The following is a 15,290-nucleotide window of genomic DNA, read 5'->3' as shown; positions in this document are numbered from 1 at the left end:
AAATGGCTCAGAAGAACACAAAATACAGATTGTCCTGGATCCCCAATTCTACACAACAGTGACAAAGTACTTAGGAGGCTGGGAAGAATATGGAACAAAGTGCGCTACATCAGATAATTAGCCAGCCATTGCTATGCTTCACCTAGTGTCCTTCAATCTGCCCCACTAAAATCAAGCTCTCTTCCTCAGGGCACCTGGGTGGCTCAGGAGTGGAGCATCTGCCTTTGGCTCAGGTCCTGATCCCGGGGTCCTGGGGTCGAGTCCCACATCAGGCTCCTGCCGGGAGCCTGCTTCTCCCTTTGCCTGTGTCTCTGCCTCTCTCTTTGTCTCTCGTGAATAAGTAAATAAAATCCTTTAAAAAATTAAATATAATCAAGCTCTTCATACCTCGCTCTGATGGGTTCCTCACAGTTATTCAAACTGAAGATCAAACAATTTTGGTGCAACTCATTTCAGAGATGTAACTTCTCAACAGTGGCCCTTTCTTTCCAACCTTGTTCCCTGCAGACTCAACCTGGTCCACTGAAGTGGTCTACTTGAATAGTCCTTAGGTGTCTGTATTCCTGTCCCTGACTGGCTTGATTGAGTTCTCTCTTGACTTCTGCTCTGAATTCTGCTCTGGTTCCTGCTTTCCTCAGTGTACCTCCCTTTCCTTCTCCTACATTCTCTCAGCAAGGGTCTTAGCCTAGCTCTTCATGTTCTTGTCTCTTCTCTGTCAACTCCAGGCTTCCTAGTGTACCTTAAACAATCTGCCTCTCCAATGATCCCACCTGCATTACTCCACACAATATTTGGCTGAAAAGAAACAAAAACCAGTAACCAATTCTGCTTTGTGATCATCCTAGAAGGATGAAGATGATTCCATCCTTCATAAAAATTGTAAAGTGAAAGATGGTGCACAGATCCTTTTTTACACAGTAATATTTTTTACACAGTAATTCAGACTGCTTGTTTTCTTGGTCCTGTAAACATATATCAATAAAACCAGCAAAAATGAGAATAGAAGTAAACCATGCTATAGTTAACAATTCAAATAAATCCCTCTGATCCTGGGGCCTTTCAAACATGTTATTTCACTGTTGACTTACACAGGCAGGTGCCTCTACTTTCTGCTTCCTGTTAACTGCATTCTGTTTATTTTTGAGAATTTCCCAAGTTCCTTTTGCCTTATTTATATTTCTAAAAACCTGATCATCACTGCAGTTGTACTTAAAAGCAGCTAATTGTATTCCCTCTAAAACATAGCTGGAAAAGGGGAGTGGACAGGTTCCGGGTCCCTCCCTGCCTTTCCCTCCTCAGATACATTTATCCAAATAAAATCACATTAAAGTGAACATCTAGGCATCCTTGAGGGGCAGAGCAGATAAAAACTTGCAGTTTAAAGGGTTTATGTAGAAATTGGAAGGGAAAAATGCTTTGGGCAGGAAACGGTTGTTTAGGAGGGAGATTTCAGGTGCAGTCTGTACATAATTCTCAACAAAGGAGCTTCATTATTTTTCCTATCATCACACAGCCCACTGCTTCTTCATTGGGCAGTTCACTGCCCTGTCCATTTAGCAGCAAAGGAATCTATAACTGGAGGAAGTCTGGTGAAATAAAAGACCCAGTAAATTATGATGCATCTATATAATGGAATACTAAACTGATATTAAAAGAATAAGGTAGGTTCATGTGGGCCAATGTAAGAAATTTCCAGAAAATATTGCAAAAAAAAATGAAAGGAGGAAAAGGTTTATATCCATAATTCTATCATGATACAATTTATGCTATGTAAGACTATGAACAGTATGTGAAGGGAAAGGCATTAAAAAGAAGTGAAGATAAGGCCAGCAGGATACACGCTATTAATGTTGGCTACCTTTGGGAAGGGATACTTCCCAAGTGTTAATGGGCACTTTCACCTCTCATTTTATATACTTTGGAAAATTTTAACAACAATTGAGGATTAATTTTGTGACATACACAAGAAGACAAAAAATGAAGATGATTTCAGGACTAGAGTTGAGATAGGTGTGATCCTCATAAGCCTTGCCCTTGAACTCTATTCTTCTCATCTGCCAATACAAATTCAAAATAGCACAGGCTACAGAGGGTCAAGTTAGTTCCCCAATGAGTCAAAACTCCCACACATGCTTTCCTTTCAGCCTAGAATACCCTCTTCTCCTCCTTCCCCTTGATTAATTTCTTCTTGTCCTGCTTTTTGTGCTTAGAGGTCACTAATTCCCGACAGATACCCCCACATGCCATTCTACATCATACTTCTCCATTCTCCTACCCATCCTGCTTGTGAGGCAGGGCTGAATCAAGGACCAGGTGAGCAGGTTGTCAGTTGGCCCAGTTAAATACCTTCTCAGTGAAAAGGAGAAGTGATAAAGGAACTATAAGAGAATAGTTACACTTCTAAAGGTGAGTTGCCCTCAAATGTCTGGTCTTAACAGATACATACTAAGCTCCAAGAGAACCTGGACTTTATCCATCATAGCACCTACCATTCAGCATTATGATCATCTGCTTGCTTGTCTGTATCCCTCACAAAAATACACATACTATGGGACCTAAGGGAAGACTGCCTTTCTATCTTATTCCACTGTACCTCAGAACTAGTACAGTAGATGCAAAATATTTGTCTTAACTGGAGTTGCTATAACAAAGTACCATAAATGGGGTAGCTTAATCTATAAACATGTAGTTTTCACAGTTCTAGAGCTTAGAAGCCTGAGATCAGGATGCCAGCAGTGGCAGGTTCTTGGTGAGGGCCCTCTTCCTGGTGGCAGAAAGAAAACAAACTCAATCTCTGGCCTCTTTTTAGAACAGCACTAATCTCATTCATTGAGGGCTCCATCCTCATGATCTAATCACTTCCCAAAGACCCCCACCTCCTAATATAATCACATTGGAATTAATATTTTTTTTGGAATTAATATTTTAATGTATGAATTTGAGGTGTCAAAATATTCAGTATAGCAATATTTATGCAATGGAATAGATGTATATATACATCACAAAGATCAGTGACTTAAAAGAAGTGAGTCTGCAGATAGAAAAATATTGTATCCTTTACCCTAGAAATGTAGATTCTTCAGTCATAGGACTGAGAGAACCAAGAGGAAAAAAGAACTGGTAACTAAGCAGAGCTTCTAGTGGGAGAAATTGAAAGTGACCTGTCCTTGATTAGACAATTGCCTTGACATAGGGGAAGGTTTTTAAACCTCAATAGTATAGACATCTTGGGCTGAATAATTCTGACTTGTAGGAGGCTGTTGTGTGTATCATAGGATGTTTATCAGTATCTGCCCTCTAATACTAGATGCCATTGACACAACTCCCCAAGTTTTAACAACCAGTCTTGCCAAATGTTGCCTTGGAGGCAAAAATCAATGACGTAGGATTTTCACATATATAATTGAGCAGTGCTATGTAAAAAAGACAACACTTACATGCTCATAGGCAGTCCTTTTTTGACATATGATTTGATCTTTACAGGCAGAAGGGGTCCAAATGAGTGATTATGATTCCTGGGTACGTAGGGATTAGGCCAATAGTCTCACCTTAACTAAATGACACAAGGGTTAATGTATAGTCAACCTTTACTAAGCATTCCCAGGTTTGAAACTCAGTTCCAATTATTCTCAAGTGATTTGGAAGGTTCATGACACATAGTCATTTGTCAGTGTGCTGGGGCATGAAATTGTACCATGTACTCTCTGGGTGGTGTGTAGAGGTAAGTTACCTAGCTAGTGAGTGAACCTAGCTGCTCACTCAACACAGACATCTTTTTTTTTTTCTTTAAGTGCCTGCATCATAAAATAGCTTTGTTGTTCTCTATTGTATATGGAAGACATAGTAATTTTTAAAAATTGGGTGGGGTGAGGGGGTAAATTTCTCACAAAACGGCTGTACAAGAACGCCAATTTGCAATAATGCTGATGAAAGTGAAGCAATCTAAGAATATGGAGGCTTATATTATTGATAGAATTTAAGAGCTTTATGAATTATTTTAGACTGTATTTATAGGATTGTTATAGACCCAAAGGGTTCCCTTAAAATTTTCAGCCATACTTCACTACATTTTATAGAGATATTATATGCAATAGTGGTATTAATAAATTTGGAAATCTGCAAAGATCTTAAGACATTACCCTCAAGAATTTCAAGGATCTTTGAAAATTTAGAGGTCTCAGATGTGCCCCTTCCTCTCTATACCCAAAATCAAATTGCAACCAGCTGGATGGCTGCTTGTCTCCTTAATGCCATCAAGTCCCCTTCCATGTTAATGAGCAAATATATTCCCTATGTGAAAATCAGATTATGGAACTCCCCTATTATCAAGCCTGTAGTATACCACCCTAATAGGATGGCAATTCCAAACAATAATCTTGTGTATGGGTGAACTTTTAAGCTCTTCACCAACATGCTACAGTCTAGGACTTAGTATCCTCATTTTGCTGAACATTCTCACTCAGTTCTTCACTGTGGCATCCTTTACCTAAACCTAGGTTCTTTCCTGGTACCTCCACATTGTCCATCAGGCCAGGAGAAGTCCAAAGAAAGAGCCCTCCTTTCTTCTTTTCTACCATATCATGTTATTTCTTGCCTTACACATTCCACTAAAGATTAACTACCATGAAAATGTCATGTGGTATAAATGAAAAGAACATGAGGACACAGGCAGACTCAGATTTGAACCCATCTCTCCTACTCACCAAAGGTGTGAAATTGAGCAAATTATTCCATTCATCTCTACAATCCTCAGTAGGCATTTTGTGATAATTACGAGAATTAAATTTTTCCCTTGACCCCCCCCCACACACACTTACACCTCAAACTGGTTGCATTTTTTCATTTTCTCTATCATCCTTCTTTCAGTCAATGGCGCCCAGTATTTCATTCGAGAAACCTCCGTCATGAAGTCTTATCAGTTTTATGACTTGTTGTCTCTCATCCACATTATTACCATTCTTCCTTCATATCTTGCCTATACCATGTTAGCCTTCTAACTGGTCTTCCTCCTTTCATCCCCCATACTCTCCATCAATTCCCCTCGTAGTTCCCAAGATGATCTTTAAAAAAAAGATTAATTAGGTTGTGTCATTATCTTCTTAAAACCTTCCAATGGCTTCTACTTGAATTAAGATACAACCACATTTTGTATTATGACCTTCAAGGTCCTATTTAATTTAGCCTCAGACTACCTCTCTGACCTTATTTCCTGTCACTTCTCCGTATTTCACACCACTTCCTCTCCATTCATGAATTGTAACCATTCTCCCTGCTTCCACTCTTGCCCACCTTCAATCCATTCCTCACACAGCAGACAGAGTAACCTTGAAATATATAAAAAAATAAAGAGAGAAGATATTTATATATCTACCAATTCTACCTCTAAAACATACCTTGAGTTTACCCACTTCTTTTCATTTGTACCCTAAACCAAGTCATTATCATCTTTCACAGGAATTTCTACAATACGTTCTTAACAGATCTTCCTACTGGTTGACTTGACCTCTGCAAATTATCCTCCACACAGCAACTAGGGTGATTTTTTTTTAAGTTCAATATAAATATCTCTCTCTCCTATTTAGGACCCTTCAGTAGTTTCCCATTGATTTAAACAGTACAGTTCAATGGTTAACAAACAGGTCTCTGGAGAAAAACTGGCTGGATTTTAATCCTAGCTCCATTACTTAATAGCTGTAGAACCTTGGAAAAGCAACGTCTCTGGGACTCCATTTACTTACCTACAGAAGGGAACAATAATAGCAACCTACCTCATTAGGTTGTTGTGGATCTTACACATAATACACATTCAGTAAATGTGATTTGTTATTATTGGGGTTAAATAATTCAAAAATTTTAAATAGAGCTTACAAAGCCTATAAAAAATCTCACTCCTATTTGTCTTTCTAGCTTCTTCTTTTGCCATTTCCCCCTTTGCTCACTGTGCTCTATCACTTTGGCTGTTGTTCCGGCTCTCAGAGTAGACCAGTAGTTCTCACACTTTAGTTTGGATTGGAATCCTCTGGAGGGCTTGGTAAAACACAGATGGCTGAGCTTCAACCCCATAGTTTCTGCTGACTCAGTAGGTCTAGGGTAGGGCCTGAGAATTGGCATCTCTAACAAGTTCCCAGAGGATGCTGATGATGCTGTTCTGAAGACTACACTTTGGGAACTACTGCAATGGCTTTTCTTATTGCCTCAGAGCCTTCAAACACATACAAACCTTTAGTCATACATCAAGTTTAGACTTTAAGGCTTGTCCTTATGAAAGCCTTCCTTTGACCTTCCAGACTAGGCTAAATACTTTTGATATGTTTTTCATAGCATGTATAATATTTGTAATACTTATTTAATTATTTTTTTGACTTAAGAAAACATGTCAGACTGTCCTTGTCAAGGCAAGGACTCTGTATATTGTTTTCAAGTCTATACCTCCAGAGCCCTGATGCATTGCTTGGCACTCAAAAATCTTTATTGAATTCATTTTTTAAAGATCTTATTTATTTATTCATGAGACACAGAGAGAGAGAGAGAGAGAGAGAGAGAGACAGAGACAGAGACAGAGAGACAGAGAGAGAGAGACAGAGAGAGAGAGAGAGGCAGAGACATAGGCAAAGGGAGAAACAGGCTCCATGCAGGGAGCCTGATGTGGGACTGGATCTCGGGACTCCAGGATTACGCCCTCAGCTGAAGGCAGGTTCTAAACCACTGAGCCACCTAGGCATCCCTATTGAACAAATTTTTAATAAACAATTATAATCTGTATAAAAACAATGTTTAAAGTTCACTCAATGATCCCATTTCCCTTCACAAATATCCAACTGTTTTTTTTTTCCTGAGACTAATAGTTTTTCCAATCACTACGTTATTGACTACAGATTCTTCAGATTCTTCCCCACTTCCTTGTCCCTACCTGTGCCCCAACCAAATACAGGGCTTTCAATTTAAGCTATACCTTTTTTAAAGATTATATTTATTTATTCATGAGAGACACAGAGAGAGAGAGTGAGAGAGAGGCAGAGACACAGGCAGAGGGAGAAGCAGGCTCCATGCAGGGAGCCCGATGTGGGACTCTATCCCGGGTCTCCAGGATCAGGCCCTGGGTTGAAGGAGAGCACTAAACTGCTGAGCCACCTGGGCTGCCCTAAGCTATACCTTAAAACCAACTGAAGAGCTTTGCAAAAGGTACCAGGAAGGTCCCACCTCTGACTAACTACACCAGAATTTCTACATTTTAAAATAAAATTTCTCTATATTTAAGGATGCCTGGGTGGCTCAGGGGTTAAGTGTCTGCCTTTGGCTCAGGGCATGATCCTGGGATCCAGGATTGAGTCCCACATCTGGTCCCTTGCAGGAAGCCTGCTTCTCCATCTACCTATGTCTCTGCCTTTCTCTCTCTGTGTCTCTCATGAATAAATAAATAAAATCTTTTTTAAAAAAAGAATTCCTCTATATTTAAAAAATATCCGCAATAAGAGTTGAAAAACACTACACATGAATGGGTCTCTCTCTAGAGGTAAAAGAAGTTTCATACATGTTGATGGTTCTACAGTAATACTAAGCCCATGGCTGGTTCATCTGATACATTCTGAGAAAGTTAAGCACTTATTTGGCTGCCTTTATTATATTATAAGCTCCTAGATCTGTGTTCCTCAAACTGTGTTCTATAAACCTCTGCATCAATATGGCCTGGTGTTCTTGTCAAAAATACATGTCCCTTGGAACTAGGGGTAAGATGGCAGAGTAAGAGGATCCTAGGCTTACCTCATCCCACAGAGAACACTGAGATAGCACCCACATCAGTGTGAATAACCCAGGGAACAACCTAAAGACTGGCAGAATAGATTCTCTACAGCTAAATGTAAAGAAGAGGCCACATGGAAGAGGGTAGGAAGGGCAAAGACAGGGCCAGGAACCAAATAGACCCATGAGAGAGTTAATGGGAGGGAGAGACACCATAGGCATGGAGAGGGGAGAGGAGCAGAACCCATACCAGACACATTAGGCATGAAGAGCCCACATCGGGAAGACTAATCCCCATAATATTTGGCTTTGAAAACCAGAGGGGCTTAATTTCTTGAGTTATTATAATCAGTGGAGCTTAACACCTGGAACTTTAAAAATCAGCAGACTCAGCTCTGGGAGAGCCAGAGGACTATGGGAAGCTGAGTCTTCACCCTTGAAGAGGCAGCACAAATAAGAGTCCCACTGAGATACAGCATGGAAGCAGCAGTCTGAAAGATGCCTGGGTATATGGGAGCAATTTGTTTGCTAAGCTCAGGGTCTGTAAGGAGGGGCAGGGATCTTTGAGAGAATACTCCACGAACAAAGGGGCTGGTGGGCATAATTTCTTCCTCCTGCCCCCCTCCCAGCCTAGACACACTAACACCAGTGTGAACACCCTCCATTGAGGTTTACAGTGGACTCTGCCCCAACTCTTAATAGTAGGCCCCCAGATCTCTCCAACCAGAGATTTTAATTCAATAGGTTTAGAGTAGAGCCCATAAGTCTGAATCTTAATAAGTCCCTTCACATGACTGTGGTATAGATAGTGGATGAAACACACATTGACAAATAATATCAATATCTGGTCTACCTCATATGAAGTCAAGGGATGTCTAGTTTTGCAGAAGAAGAAATGTATTGGGAGTGGGGAGTAGGGGTGGGATGGGCGCTGGGGAAATGGCTTTTGGAGAAAAAAAGAGCTCAAAGGTCAAAGTCTCTAGAAGGTAGATTTTTTTTTTTAAAGAATTTATTTATTTATTTATTTATTTATTTATTTATTTATTTATTTATGAGAGACACAGACACACACACACACAGAGAGAGAGAGATTGAGAGAGAGAGAGAGGCAGAAACACAGGCAGAGGGAGAAGCAGGCTCCATGCAGGGAGCCCGAGGTGGGACTCGATCCCAGGTCTCCAGGATCAGGCCCTGAGCTGAAGGCGGCGCTAAACCGCTGAGCCACCTGGGCTGCCCAGAAGGTAGATTTTTAAGGAAGAATTTTAAAGTTTCATTTTAAGGAAGAATTTAAAAACCAAAATTTTTCAACAGAATTGGCTACCTGAGCAATTTGTGAGTTTATTTTACTGGAGATGTTAGAGTGGAGGCAACAGATGCATTTCTGTTGAAAATCATCATTTCTCAGCATAGGTAATGATCCACTTGGATTTAATCATCTAAAGGTAACTTTCACTACTGTAGATTGGGCTCCATCCAAAGCTTACTGAATTAAATAAACTATCTGGGGATTAAGCTTTCAGATGTACATTTTTAAGGAGATACCTAAATAATTATGATATAGTTGGACCATATTCATGCTTCAAGAAAAATTGGTAAAGGGGTTACATGCATATGCTTTGCATGATATGGAATTTAGTCTAAGTTTGCAGACACAGATCTTTTCTAATCCATTGAGAGTAAATTCAATAGGAGGTGAGCAAGAGATTGAATGGGGGAAATGGGAACACTCTTAGTGCATCTTAGATCAGTATTTCTTCCATATATTTTCGCAATGACAGTCTAGAAGTGGTCACTAAGTATTTGTATTTTTAATCTTCCCAGAGGATTCCAATGCACTGCAAATATATATTAAAAAAAACAATATGTGCGTGAATAGGTCTCTCTCTAGAGTTAAAAGTAATTAACTAAGGATCACCTGTATCAGAATCATCTTGGGAAGATTATTAGAAATGCACATTGCTGGACTTTACTGAAACCCTAATAAGTCTAAATTCCTGGGAGAGAGGACTCAAGAATTTCCATTTTATTTTTTTTAATTTTTTTATTGGAGTTCAATCTGCCAACATATAGCATAACATCCAGTGCTCATCCCACCAAGTGCCCCCCTCAGTGCCCATCACCCAGTCACCCCAACCCCCCGCCACCTCCCTTTCCACTACCCCTTGTTTGTTTCCCAGAGTTAGGTGTCTCTCATGTTTTGTCACCCTCACTGATATTTTCACTCATTTTCTCTCCTTTCCCTTTATTCCCTTTCACTAATTTTTATATTCCCCAAATGAATGAGACCATATAATGTTTGTCCTTTTCCGACTGACTTATTTCACTCAGCATAATACCCTCCAGGTCCCTCCACGTCGAAGCAAATGGTGGGTACTTGTCATTTCTAATGGCTGAGTAATATTTCATTGTATATATAGACCACAGCTTCTTTATCCATTCATCTTTTGATGGACACCGAGGCTCCTTCCACAGTTTGGCTATTGTGGACATTGCTGCTAGAAACATTGGGTGCAGGTGTCCTGCCGTTTCATTCCATCTGTATCTTTGAGGTAAATCCTCAGCAGTGCAATAGCTGGGTCAGAGGGCAGATATATTTTTAACTCTTTGAGGAACCTCCACACAGTTTTCCAGAGTGGCTGCACCAGTTCACATTCCCACCAACAGTGTAAGAGGGTTCTCTTTTCTCCGCATCCTCTCCAACATTTGTGGTTTCCTGCCTTGTTAATTTTCCCCATTCTCACTGGTGTGAGGTGGTATCTCATTGTGGTTTTGATTTGTATTTCCCTGATGGCAAGTGATGCAGAGCATTTTCTCATGTGCATGTTGGCCATGTCTATGTCTTCCTCTGTGAGATTTCTCTTCATGTCTTTTGCCCATTTCATGATTGGATTGTTTGTTTCTTTGCTGTTGAGTTTGATAAGTTCTTTATAGATCTTGGAAACTAGCCCTTTATCTGATACGTCATTTGCAAATATCTTCTCCTATTCTGTAGGTTGTCTTTTAATTTTGTTGACTGTATCCTTTGCTGTGCAAAAGCTTCTTATCTTGATGAAGTCCCAATAGTTCATTTTTGCTTTTGTTTCTTTTGCCTTCTTGGATGTATCTTGCAAGAAGTTACTGTGGCCGAGTTCAAAAAGGGTGTTGCCTGTGTTCTCCTCTAGGATTTGGATGGAATCTTGTCTCACATTTAGATCTTTCATCCATTTTGAGTTTATAAGAATTTCCATTTTAAACAAGCTCCTCAAGTTATCTTTATAAATGCTAAAATGTAAGAACAACAGTTCAATACATAATTGTATGTCTTCAACTTCCTTTGTGTCTCTTCTCAGGGTTTAATTGTCTTTGGTACTACAAAGTGAATTCAATAAATTTCATTGACAAATTGACTGGTATGGCTGATATTGTCAAATTGTATATTTTACCAAACATAATTACTAAGTGAGATTTTCATTTGCTTCTGTTTATAGTCAACAAAAGGTCTATTAAGGCATTCATTCAAGAGGAGTAAAATAAAATATACCCAGTAGTTTTCTTTCTTTAAAATAATTAAAGCACCTTTTAAAACTGTGGGTTTACTGGTTGGGGGATGTGGTTATATTTAGTTTTCCAAATTCTTTTTTTTAAATATTTTATTTATTTATTCATGAGAGACACAGAAATAGAGAGGCAGAGAGATAGACAGAGAAAGAACCAGGTTCCATGCAGGGAGCCCGATGCAGAACTCAATCCCAGAACCCCAGGATCACACCCTGAGCCAAAGGCAGATGCTCAACTACTGAACCACCCAGGCATCCCAGTTTTCCAAATTCTTAAGTCGTCTAGTTGAATACAATTTGTAGAAATAAGTCTGTGTGAAGGAGGTAGGGATAAAGCCCATTGTGAGATTTAAGCCATAAAATAAATTTCAAATTTAGCAGCTTATCTGGATGTTGCTAAATACATGGGTATCTTACATCTGATTTTTTTTCATTCAGGTTTTTTATCAATATATTAACCTAGACATCCTAAAGTACTAAGATGCAAGATTGCTATAATGGCCTAGTTATCTAACTGAAGCACTTTGAAAATAGATATATTTTTCCACAGAATCCTATTAATAGTCCAAAATAATTTCTAAAGGAAAAGATCATCTGAAGACTTTGGGAATATCGTTATCATAATTATTTTCTGTTACTGTTTATAGTCTCTTAAACTGTTTCTAATATGTTTCTATGGATTTTCAGCACATTTTGAAAGACAAATGAGCTTTCCTAAGAAAATGCTTACTCATGCAATCATAACTTCAAATTTACATATTCAAAGATACATCCAACAATCTTACTGCCAATTGCTTCCTTGCTCTAGCATAAACCTTCGAAGGACAGACTTTGGAAACCTCGGATCAATGAACTGTTTTAGGCCTTTCCCTGACCCTATCTGGTGCCACAGGGCAGATGGCTAGCCCAAGGGAATTGTCTCTGTCGCAAGCCTGCCTTACCAATATAACATTCTTATCTCACTCATGACCAACTCAAATATATCATCCAATGTCTGCTGAGTTACATATTTGCCCTATATGTCTCTGTGTGTGATCATGTTAAGCTTTGAGGAGATAGTCCTGGAATAAGGAGGTACCGCCATCTCTATCATCTGTAGCAGTCTGTATTGAGTGCTATATAGGTCCTTTACATATTACCTATAATCCTCAAAACTGCACTATAAACATAGGAACGGTATTATAATAATCACACAGTGGCAGAGATAGAGGGTCACAATAATTGAGTAACTTATCCAAGATCAGAGTCAGTGACTTTGAAAAGCCAGAGCTTTTAACTCAGGGTCATCTTTGGTTAGCACTATATGCAAACCAACACTCAAGAGAAGTGATCTAACTTGGTATTAAACAGCCCTGGGCTGTGAAGACTCCATCAATTACTGGCTGCAATTTTGGGCAAGTTTATCTTTTTGGGCCTCAGTTTCCTCCTCTTTATAGTGGGGGATAATAATAGTACTTATCTCATAGAGTTGTGAAGATTAAAAGGGTTAATACATATACCAGGTGCTTGGCAAAAGATACATAAATGCTAGGTAGTATTGAGTTTAAATGAAGAAGATGAATAATCACTCACTGGTTAGATGAAAAAGAGGAAATTAGCCTCTCTGTATTAAGATAACATTACATGTCAATATTTGAAGAAATAAAGTTCAAATTTTGACTAGAAAGAGGTAGTTAATATTTCACACTCCTAGACAAATACTGGATTTCCAAAGCTTAAAATACTTTCCCAGACATATATTGTTCCCTACTTCAAATGCAATCATCAGCAATTCTTTTAAGTGGTCTTTCTCAGAACCCACAATTAAATGGCCAATTCATCTTCAATAAAGCAGGAATGAATATCCAATGATATTCATTGGACAAAAGATAGTCTCTTCAACAAAAGGTGCTGGGAAAACTGGATAGTAACATACAAAATAATAAAATGGGAGCCCTTTCTTACACCACACACAAAAACAAATTCAAAATGAATGAAAAACCTAAATGTGGGACAGGAAACCATAAAAATTCTAGAAGAGAACATAGGCAATAACTTCTTTGACATTGGCCATAGCAAATTCTTTCTAGATATGTCTTCCAAGGCAAGAGAAATAAAAGCAAAAATAAAAATCTACACAGCAAAGGAAATGATCAACAAAACTAAAAGGCATTCTACAGAATGGGAGAAGATATTTGCAGATCACATATCCATTAAGGGGCTAGTATCCAAAATATATAAAAACTTATTAATTCAACACCCAAAAAATGAATTGTCCAACTTAAAAATGAGCAGAAGACATGAATAGATATTTTCCAAATCTAGATAGTCAACAGACACACAAAAAGATGCTCCGCATCACTCATCATCAGGAAAATGCAAACCAAACCACAATAAGGTATCACTTCATACCTGTCAAAATGGCTAATATAAAAACTCAAGGAATAACAAGTGTTGGCAAGGATGTGGAGAAAAAGGATCCATTGTGCACTATTGGTGGGAATGTAAACAGGTGCATCCACTGTGGAAAACAGTATGGAGTGTTCTCAAAAAGCTAGAAATAGAACTACCCTATGATCCAGCAATGACATTACTAGATATTTACCTAAACATTACAAAAATACTAATTCATAGGGACACGTGCACCGCAGTGTTTATAGCAGCATTATCTACAAAAGCCAAATTATGGAAACAGCTCATGTATCTATCAACTGATGAATGTATACAGAAAATATAGTATATATACACAATGGAATATTACTTGGCCATAACAAATGAAATCTTGCCATCTGCAATGATGTGGATGAAACTAGAGAGTATAATGCTAAGTGAAATAAGTCAGTCAGAGAAAGACAAATACCATATGATTTCACTCATGTGTGGAATTTAAGAAAGAAAAAAAAGAAGCAAAGGGACAAAAAAGAGAGATGCGAACCAAGAAACACTCTTAACTCTAAACAAACTGGTGGTTACCAGAAGGGAGGTTGGTGGGGGATGGGTTAACTAGGTGTTGGGGATTAAGGAGTGTGCTTGTGCTGAGCACCAGGTGAAGCATGGGAGTGTTGAATCACTATACTATTCACCTGAAAGTAATTTTATGCTGTGTGTTAACTGGAATTTAAATAAAAAAACTTTTTAAAACTTAAATGGCTTTTTTCAAATTTGCTAAATAATGACTATGAGGTCTTTCTTCCCTTCCCCAGGAAGAACATTGGCAACCAGACCAATGAACTGGCTCTTTATTACTAATGAAGCACATTGGATTCTTATCTTCAGAAAGTCCTATAGTGTGTTTTTGGTTTTTCTCCATATGAGGGAATATCATCTTGTGAGAAGTCTTCGAATCATCATCCTTAAATTAATCTGTGATTGTCCTTAGGTACTCATGGGGCCTTTGAATCTGTATCTAAGAATACTCAACTCCTTTTGAATAACTGAATCATATTAAGGTTTTTGTGGGCAGTGAATGGTAAAGAAACAGGTGCCAAAATTTCTAATATTCTCTTGTATTTAAATAATTTAAGAAGAACAGTTGAACCATATGCTCCTGGTGACTTAGTAACCCTGAATTATGTTCCTGGAAATAGTTTGGACAGTGAGCACAGCTTGTCTACCACAGATCTCAAGAATTGGAACTTGTGAAATAGGTTTTCTGCTTCTCATATTAGTTTTTTAAATTCAAAAGATTATCCTCATTTCACAATGACAAAAGCTGAAAGTCAAAGAGACTATAAGTGGTTCATCATTATGATGGAAGAATTAGTATTATTACTAAAGATTATATTGAACATGGTACCTGATGTTCCAATTGCTATGACTCCATAACAAATCACCCTAAGACTTAGTGGTTTAAAACAACAAAAATTATTTCATTATGTCTCCTGGTTTCCATGAGCCAAGAAATTTCAGGAAGGATTCAGCTGAGTGATTCAAGCTCAGAGTCTCACATGTAATTGTGGTCAGATGGTGACTGAAGCTGGAACTTTAGGGGAGCTAAGGTGCCAGGCATTCTTTTCACTTAAGGTTGTCTCATGG

This window comes from Canis lupus, chromosome X (genome assembly GCF_003254725.2).
Source record: "Canis lupus dingo isolate Sandy chromosome X, ASM325472v2, whole genome shotgun sequence".
In the NCBI taxonomy this organism is placed as follows: domain Eukaryota; kingdom Metazoa; phylum Chordata; class Mammalia; order Carnivora; family Canidae; genus Canis; species Canis lupus.
Note: the sequence above shows the minus strand (reverse complement) of the source record.